General features: G+C 57.7%; 1 pseudogene; it reads right to left on the reverse strand.

Annotated features, from left to right (window-relative positions):
- Positions 1-4815: 4815 nt before the first annotated feature.
- On the reverse strand, positions 4816-7332 carry LOC141936031 (acrosin-like; annotated as a pseudogene).
- Between the last annotated feature and the right edge of the window lie 382 nt (positions 7333-7714).

Raw genomic sequence — 7714 nt, forward strand, 5'->3', positions numbered from 1 at the left:
TGGTATTTCAGGAGTGGCATGATTTATAGGGTATGTCTCAAGCCAACCAGTAGTTGCTTCCACCATGGTATGTAGCGCTTGCCTTGGCGTGTTCGTGGCAATGGTCCAATATAGTCAATTTGCCAGGCCTCACCATATCGAAAACTCTGCCATCGCCCTCTGTTCCAGGGAGACTTTACTCGTGTGGCTCGCTTGATTGCAGCACATGTTTCGCATTCATGAGTGACCTGTGAGATGGCCTCCATGGTCAGGTCCACCCCTCGATCACGAGCCCATCTGTACGTTGCATCTCTCCCGAGATGCCCGGATGTTTCATGGGCCCATCGAGCTACAAATAGCTCACCCTTGCGCTCCCAGTCCAGGTCCAGCCGAGCTACTTCAATTTTGGCAGCCTTGTCTACTTGCTCATTGTTTTGATGTTCTTCGGTGGCACGGCTTTTGGGCACGTGAGCACCTACATGACGTACGTTTAGAGCCACGTTTTCCACTCGGGCAGCGATGTCCTGCCACAGTGCAGCAGCCCAGATGGGTTTACCTCTGTGCTGCCAATTGGTCTTCTTCCACTCCTGTAGCCACCCCCACAGGGCATTAGCCACCATCCAGGAGTCAGTCTAGAGATACAGTACTGGCCACTTCTCTCGTTCAGCAACCTTTAGGGCTAGTTGGATCGCTTTTACTTCTGCAAACTGACTTGACTCACCCTCTCCTTCAGTGGCCTCAATGACTTGTCTTGTGGGACTCCACACAGCAGCTTTCCACTTTCGATGGTTTCCTACCACACGACAGGATCCATCAGTAAACAGAGCATACCGCCTTTCATCTTCTGGTAACTCGTTATATGGCGGTGCCTCTTGGGCACGAGCCACCTCCTCAGGCAGTGCTCCAAAATCTCTACCTTCTGGCCAGTCCATGATCTCTTCCAGGATCCCTGGACGGTTGGGTTTTCCCAGTCGAGCTCGTTGTGCGATTAACGCTACCCATTTACTCCAGGTAGCACTGGTTGCATGGTGCGTACAAGGGATGTTTCCTTTGAACATCCAATGTAATACAGGCAATCGCGGTGCCAAGAGGAGCTGTGCTTCTGTACCAACAACTTCGGAAGCGGCTCAAATCCCCTCATACGCTGCTGGTATCTCCTTTTCAGTTGGAGTGTAGTGGGCTTCTGATCCTCGATATCCCCGGCTCCAAAATCCTAATGGTCGACCCCGAGTGTCACCTGGTATCTTCTGCCAGAGGCTCCATGTGAGGCCATGCTCCCCAGTTGATGTGTAAAGTACATTTTGCACATCTGGTCCTGTCCGAACAGGCCCAAGAGCTACTGCCCGAGCTATCTCCTGTTTGATGTGCTCAAAGGCTTGTTGTTGCTCAAGACCCCACTCAAAATTTTTCTTTTTGGGTTACCTGATAGAGAGGGCTCACCAGCTGACTGTAACCTGGAATATGCATCCTCCAAAATCCCACAAGTCCTAAGAAAGGTTGTGTTTCCTTCTTGTTGGTCGGTGGAGACATAGTTGCTATCTTGTTGACAACATCCGTAGGCACATGACGGCGTCCATCTTGCCATTTTATGCCCAAGAACTGAATCTCTTGTGCTGGTCCCTTGACCTTGCTTTTCTTTATGGCAAACCCAGCTCTCAGAAGAATCTCAATTACTCTTTGTCCTTTCTCGAACACTTCTTCTGCCTTGTTGCCCCACACAATGATGTCATCGATGTACTGTAGATGTTCAGGGGCATCACCCTTTTCCAGTGCAGTTTGAATTAGTCCATGACAAATAGTGGGGCTGTGCTTCCACCCCTGGGGCAGTCGATTCCAGGTATACTGGACACCCCTCCACATGAAAGCAAACTGTGGCCTGCACTCTTCTGCCAAAGGAATTGAAAAGAATGCATTGGCAATGTCGATTGTGGCGTACCACTTGGCTGCCTTTGACTCCAGTTCATATTGGAGCTCTAACGTATCTGGTACAGCAGCACTCAGTGGTGGCGTCACTTCGTTCAGGCCACGATAGTCTACTGTCAACCTCCACCCTCCGTCAGACTTTCGCACTGGCCATATTGGGCTATTAAAAGGCGAATGTGTCTTACTGATGACACCTTGGGTCTCCAGTTGATGGATCAGTTCTTGGATGGGAGCCAGAGAGTCTCGGTTCGTGCGATACTGCCGTCAGTGCACAGTCCTCATAGCAATTGGCACCTCACAGCAGTCCCACAACAAAAGGATCTTCCAAGAGGCCAGGCAGATTAGACAACTGTTTGACCTTCTCTGTGTTCACACTGGCCACACCAAAAGCCCATCGGTATCCTTTTGGGTCTTTGAAGTACCCCCTCTTGAGGTAGTCAATGCCCAAGATACAAGAGGCCAGTTACAATGGGATGTTTTTCCCACTTGTCCCCGGTCAAGCTAACCTCGGCCTCCAGTACTGACAGTTCTTGACATCCGCCTGTCACTCCTGAGATCCAGGTAGGTTCTGCCCCTCTATAACCTGATGGCATTAATGTACACTGTGCCCCGATGTCGATTAAAGCCTGGTACTTCTGTGGATTTGATGTGCCAGCCCATCGAATCCACACTGTCCAATACACCCGATCATCCCTTTCCTCCTCCCGGCTGGAGGCAGGGGCCCTCTATTCCTGTTCTTGGTCAGAGTATTCACTGTCTGACCCTTGCTGTGCCAGGCTGGAGACTCCTTCATCAGGGCCAAGGGAGGTGATCTCAGTCTTCCTGTACCTGGGAGATCGCTGATTACTTTCTTGTGGTTTCACACCAGCTACATTAACAGCCTTCTTGGATGTCTTCTTCTTGGCAGGGGTCTTTCCTCGCAATTCATGTACACGAGCTTCCAACTTGAAGGTGGGTTGACCATCCCACTTCCTCATGTCCTCCCCCTGGTCACGCAGGAAGAACCAAAGTTCGCCACGTGTCATGCGCCTGGCTTTCCCTTTCCCTCTGACTGGGGCGGAAGAGAACTGATTTCTTTGAGAACAAAAGGTTATCTGGCACGCGATGCCAGCTCTGCGCCAGGTGACATTGCCCAGGGTGTAAATCAGAAGGGAAAAATCTCCAGCAGCTGTTTTGAAACAGAATTCAGATTTCCTGGGCGAGGTCACGGGGGAACTGGAGGTAAGAAAGGCTCCACTTCCTGCACTGCTCATTTGCAGCTCAGCTCTTTTTTCCCTCGGGGAAAGCAGAGCCTGGGGCAGAGGGTAAAACTCTGAAGGTGTGGGAAGCTTGGCCTTGTGCTGGTGACCCCACGGGGTTTGTGTGCTGCTGGTGTCCGGGGTGGAAGGGCTGAGGTGGGGACCCTCTGAAGAGCCCACGCTGCCCCAGACCGAATCTGACAGACCCACAGCAGAGTGCAGGTGTTGCTTTCATACTTCTCAGCAGCTCTTTGTCCTGCCCCTTCCCAGAGCTTTGACCTGCAGGAGGAGGGTGACAGTCTGTCGGGGGAAGAGGAGCTGCCCTGAAGAGAAGCCCCCGTCTGCCTCAGCCCTGCACCCTGGGACTGTTCTTCCCTCTGCTCTGGATCTCTGGGGCTACTCAGAGCTGCCCTTGGCAGAGTGAATCTTCTCAGGCCCCGACAGCTCTGGTGATGTCGTTACTGCAGGTTTCTTCAAGGCAAAGCTGGCCAGGAGAGAGAAGCCATGTTTGGGCCTGCAGGGCAGGGTCCTGCCAAGATGCTTTCATGGTACCTACTGGAGAGAACAATCACTAAATAACTTTTTGTATAAAGCTTTGAGCTCGCATCTTGCTGCCCTTCTGTCAGCAGGCAGCCCAGTTACTGTCCAGTGCCAGCCCAGCTGCCAGCCCTCGCCATCGCCTTCACAGCCAGCACTGCCTCTGCCCATCGTGATCTCTGCTGCAGAGTTTCTCTGGGTTTCCTTCCCTGTTCTGTCAGGGAGCAGCCAGGGCACCGCTGAGCACGGGGGATTTCTCCTTTCAGTCCCACTAGAGCTGAATCTGGGGGACTCACACCCAGGAGGTTCCTCTTCTCATGGATGTGGCTGCTGCTGTCCCCGTGTGTGTGTTCCAAGGACTGATGCTGCATCCCAAAGGGCAGATACACAAACACACGCACAGAAACACACGGTTGATGTGAAGGACAGAACAGACTGACACAGACAGGCCAAGGCCTTTACCAGCGCCCCTGAGTTCGTAACCAGCCCGTCCATAGCCAGGAGCAGAGGCCAGTCCTTCTCTGCCTTTCCCGATGGGCAGGAGTGATGTTTACTAGTGAAACACAAACACCCTTCACTCCCTGATTCACCAGCACAGCATGTGCAAAGATTGCTCAGCTGGCAGCAGGGACACCAAGCGCCTGGGATATCGGTGGTGGGATGTCCAGCTCCTCACCCTGGCATCAGGCACAGCTTGGCTCTGTCCAGAGCCGTGTCTGCCGGGTCACGAGAGTCCAGTTTCAAGTTCACTGGTGCACTGTACACATGCACAGTGGGGTCCCACAGCACCTGCCCTAAGACACTCTGTGTTTCCAGCTGCTGTCCCCAAGACCTCTCACCCCCTGTGACCAGTGGTCCCTTCTCCCACCGCACCCTCCCCCTCCCCTCCAACCAGGCTTGGGGTCACCCCTTGGAGTGACTCTTTCCCTTTGTGCCCAACTTGGCTGCCTGCAGCCTCACTTTGCAGGTGCCGGGAGTGCAATCCTTGCCTTTGACAGGAGACGGAATGGAACTGAAGCATGGTGAGCTGTGAAATGTGGCAACTTTATTCAACAACTAAGACAACATCATTTTTTTGTGCAGTTGGAGGGGTGTGGGCAGGACCGAGCAGGCTGTTGGTGCTGAGGCTGCCGTTGGCTCAGCAGGCAGAGCCCCTGCAGGAGATGGTCATGGTGCACTGCAGCCTGCACTGGATCCTGTCCATCCTGCTGCTCAGGCCTTCCCTCAGGTTCTGCAGGAGCTCCTGCAACCAAGTGAAGAATTCCACCAACTTCTGCAGTAGAAAGGGGCAGAAGCTGAACCTGCCTGATTGCGTTGGTGTTGGCCTTGGCGTCTGAAGGGGAGTTGAGGGGAAGGCTGGCCGTGGCGTTGGAGCAGCCGTTGCTGCTGGGCTCAGCCCCATCTGTTCTAGGATCCAGCTGTAAAAGTGCTGAGTGGAGGTGTAGATTCCGGGCCATTTTGCTCTCGTGCAGCCTCTCCCCCAGCTGGTCACCCCAACGAGCCAGAAGTAGTCAGCATGGTTGTCTCTGCAGATGAGAGGAGCACCGCTGTCCCCCTGCAGCGGAGGAGAGAGGGTCTAGGTGGTGTCGGGTGGTCACTGGCAGCACTAGGGCCGGCTCCTTCTCTCTGCCAGCACCTCCCAGAGCTGTATCCGCGGCACAGAGGCTCTGCTCAGGTGCTGGGACCGACAGAACCTTGTCTGGGAGGGGGTCGTGGGCCTGTGGGGTAGGGCTCGTGCTCATCTCTGCACAGTGATGATGGCTGGGTGCAAGAGGGATGTTCCAGGGCTGGGAGCTGGAGCTCGGGGCTGCCAGGAGCGCTGGGTGGGCCTTCTGGGCAGAGTCCCGGGCCTCTGGGGCAAGTGGGGCCCTGGGCAAGGAGCTGCAGCTGGGGAAGGGGAGGTGAGCCCCGCCAGTGGTGGGGACCCAGCGGTAGGACGGCGACTGGCCAGGCAAAGCCCGTGCCGGGGTGTGTCTGGGCGGCTGTGCCGGGGCTGCCTGTGCCGCTGGGCGCTGCCTTGTCGCAGGCTCCTACCTGGCAGGTGTCGATGCCGCCCTGCGGATAGCCAGCGCACAGGTTGTGGGGGTGGACGGCCCCTAGGTACCACCGGCTGCTGTTGCAGACGTTGAGGTCGATGAGGTGGACCTTGGACTCCTGCAGGACATCTGTTGGTCCTTCAGCTGTGAGCACAGAAAGGAATTAACACCCAGCAGCTCGTTGCCAGGTCTCCTGCCCTGTCTGGGTGAGCCCCTTCCCTGGGGCTTGGCTTTGCACCGGCGTTGCCCTTCTGTCTCGCCGTGGGCCCTGGGCCAGGCCCATCTCTCTATGGGCACACGTCCCCACAGCCGGGCTCTGGCTCTCGCCTCTGCTGTCAGGAAGCCCAGCCCGCCTCCCCCGTGTGCCGAGCTTGCACTCGGGACGCGAGCGCTCTTTGGGAACTCACCTCTCGTCGTTGTGGACCCCCAGCCACTGATGTAGCAGGTTGTCAGCGCTGACACTTTCAGCGAGGCGTCAGGCACGCAGGCAAGCTGTATGGAGTTGCTGCACTGGACAGGCCAGTCCAACTCCAGCAGTGCAATGTCATTCCTCTGCGAGATGTTGCTATAGTCTTTGTGAACCAGCAGCCGCTTAATATTGCGCACTTGGGCCTCTGGGCCCGTCTGAGTCAAGCGGGTGGCCCCGACCACCATGCGCCACATGGTGATGTGCCTGGAAGGCAGATGGGGAGAGGGCTCAGAGGGAGTGGAGCCACGTGCTGCAGCAGCCCAGCAGTTCCCTGCCCTCTGCTTCACGTGGGGGAGAGGAAAGCAGTGCTACAGAGGCTGCGACTGCGCCTGCATGCCTTGGGCTCATGGCGTGTCGAGCTGGAGGCTGTAGGAAGCCATGGCAGGAGCCCAGCCCTCTCCTGAGCAGCCTCCCAGGTGGGGTCTGCAGTGCCCAGGCACTGGGCGTACCGCAAGGAAAGGGGACAGGAGTAGCACGTGGTGCTGCGGACGGGGCACCCGTGAGTGCCAGGGGATATCCCCGTTCCTGGCCCTCCTTACCTGGCCTTGGTGAAGCAGTGGGCTGCTGTGAGGACCCACTGCGGGCTGATGAGGGACCTTACTCACACATGCCCCGTGCCCGCTGCCCAGGGATCCTGGATGCTGATAATCCAGGGCCAGGCCCCTGGCTGGGCGTCTGTGCCCCCCACCACGTGTGAGGTGCCGTCGTCAGTAGCCATGGGCTGCAGCCCGCAGGTCCCCCTGTAACCAGAAACTCATCACCGTCCTGCTCGACGGCTCGCTGCTGTCCCGGCTGAAGGTCAGCCCTCTGCCCTCCCCATGGGGCGCTGCATGGACAGCGAGGCCAGGGAGCCCCGTGGGGTGGGCGGGTGGCCACCCCTGTTTCTGCTGGAGCCCCGCAGGCGAGTTGTGCCAGCAGCCCGGGTGCTGCAAGGAGCCGAGGCTCCCGTGTGGGGATGGGGAAGCCGTGGTGTGGCCACGGGGGACCAGCGGGCACCCTCCAGGGAACCCCCATCAGGGTGCCCAAGCTCCCTCCCAGAGCCTTGGCCACTTACCCACAGCTGTCCCAGGCGCTGTGCGCAGGCCAGCACAGGGCCAGCAGGATGAGGAGACGGAGCAGATGCATTGCTGCCAGCGGCATGTGCCAGCTGCAAGAACCGAGGGCTTGTCACCACCAGTGCAGCAGCTGAGGCAGTGCCCGCAGGGCTCGCGGTGCCCGCGGTGCCCTTGGCAACGGGGCTGATGTCACAGCGTCGCTGGATCCGGGGGCTGGGCACGGTGGTCTCTAGGGCCGGGGGGGGGACAACATGGGGGTTTCCAAGCAGGAGGGGAGGCAGAAGCTGGGATCGGACACCCCCGACAGACGCCGCTGAATGCTCTGCTTGCGGGATGGGGTGTGCAGGCCCCGTGGCAGGCAGCAGCGCCCGGCCCCCAGCACTGCCTGCCAACGGCCAGCAGGAAAAACCCAGCATGGCACCACAACCTCTTTGGGGAGCTCACCGCGCCCCTGCTCTCCGCAGCCCTCTGCCACCA

This window comes from Strix uralensis, chromosome 31 (genome assembly GCF_047716275.1).
Source record: "Strix uralensis isolate ZFMK-TIS-50842 chromosome 31, bStrUra1, whole genome shotgun sequence".
In the NCBI taxonomy this organism is placed as follows: Eukaryota; Metazoa; Chordata; class Aves; order Strigiformes; family Strigidae; genus Strix; species Strix uralensis.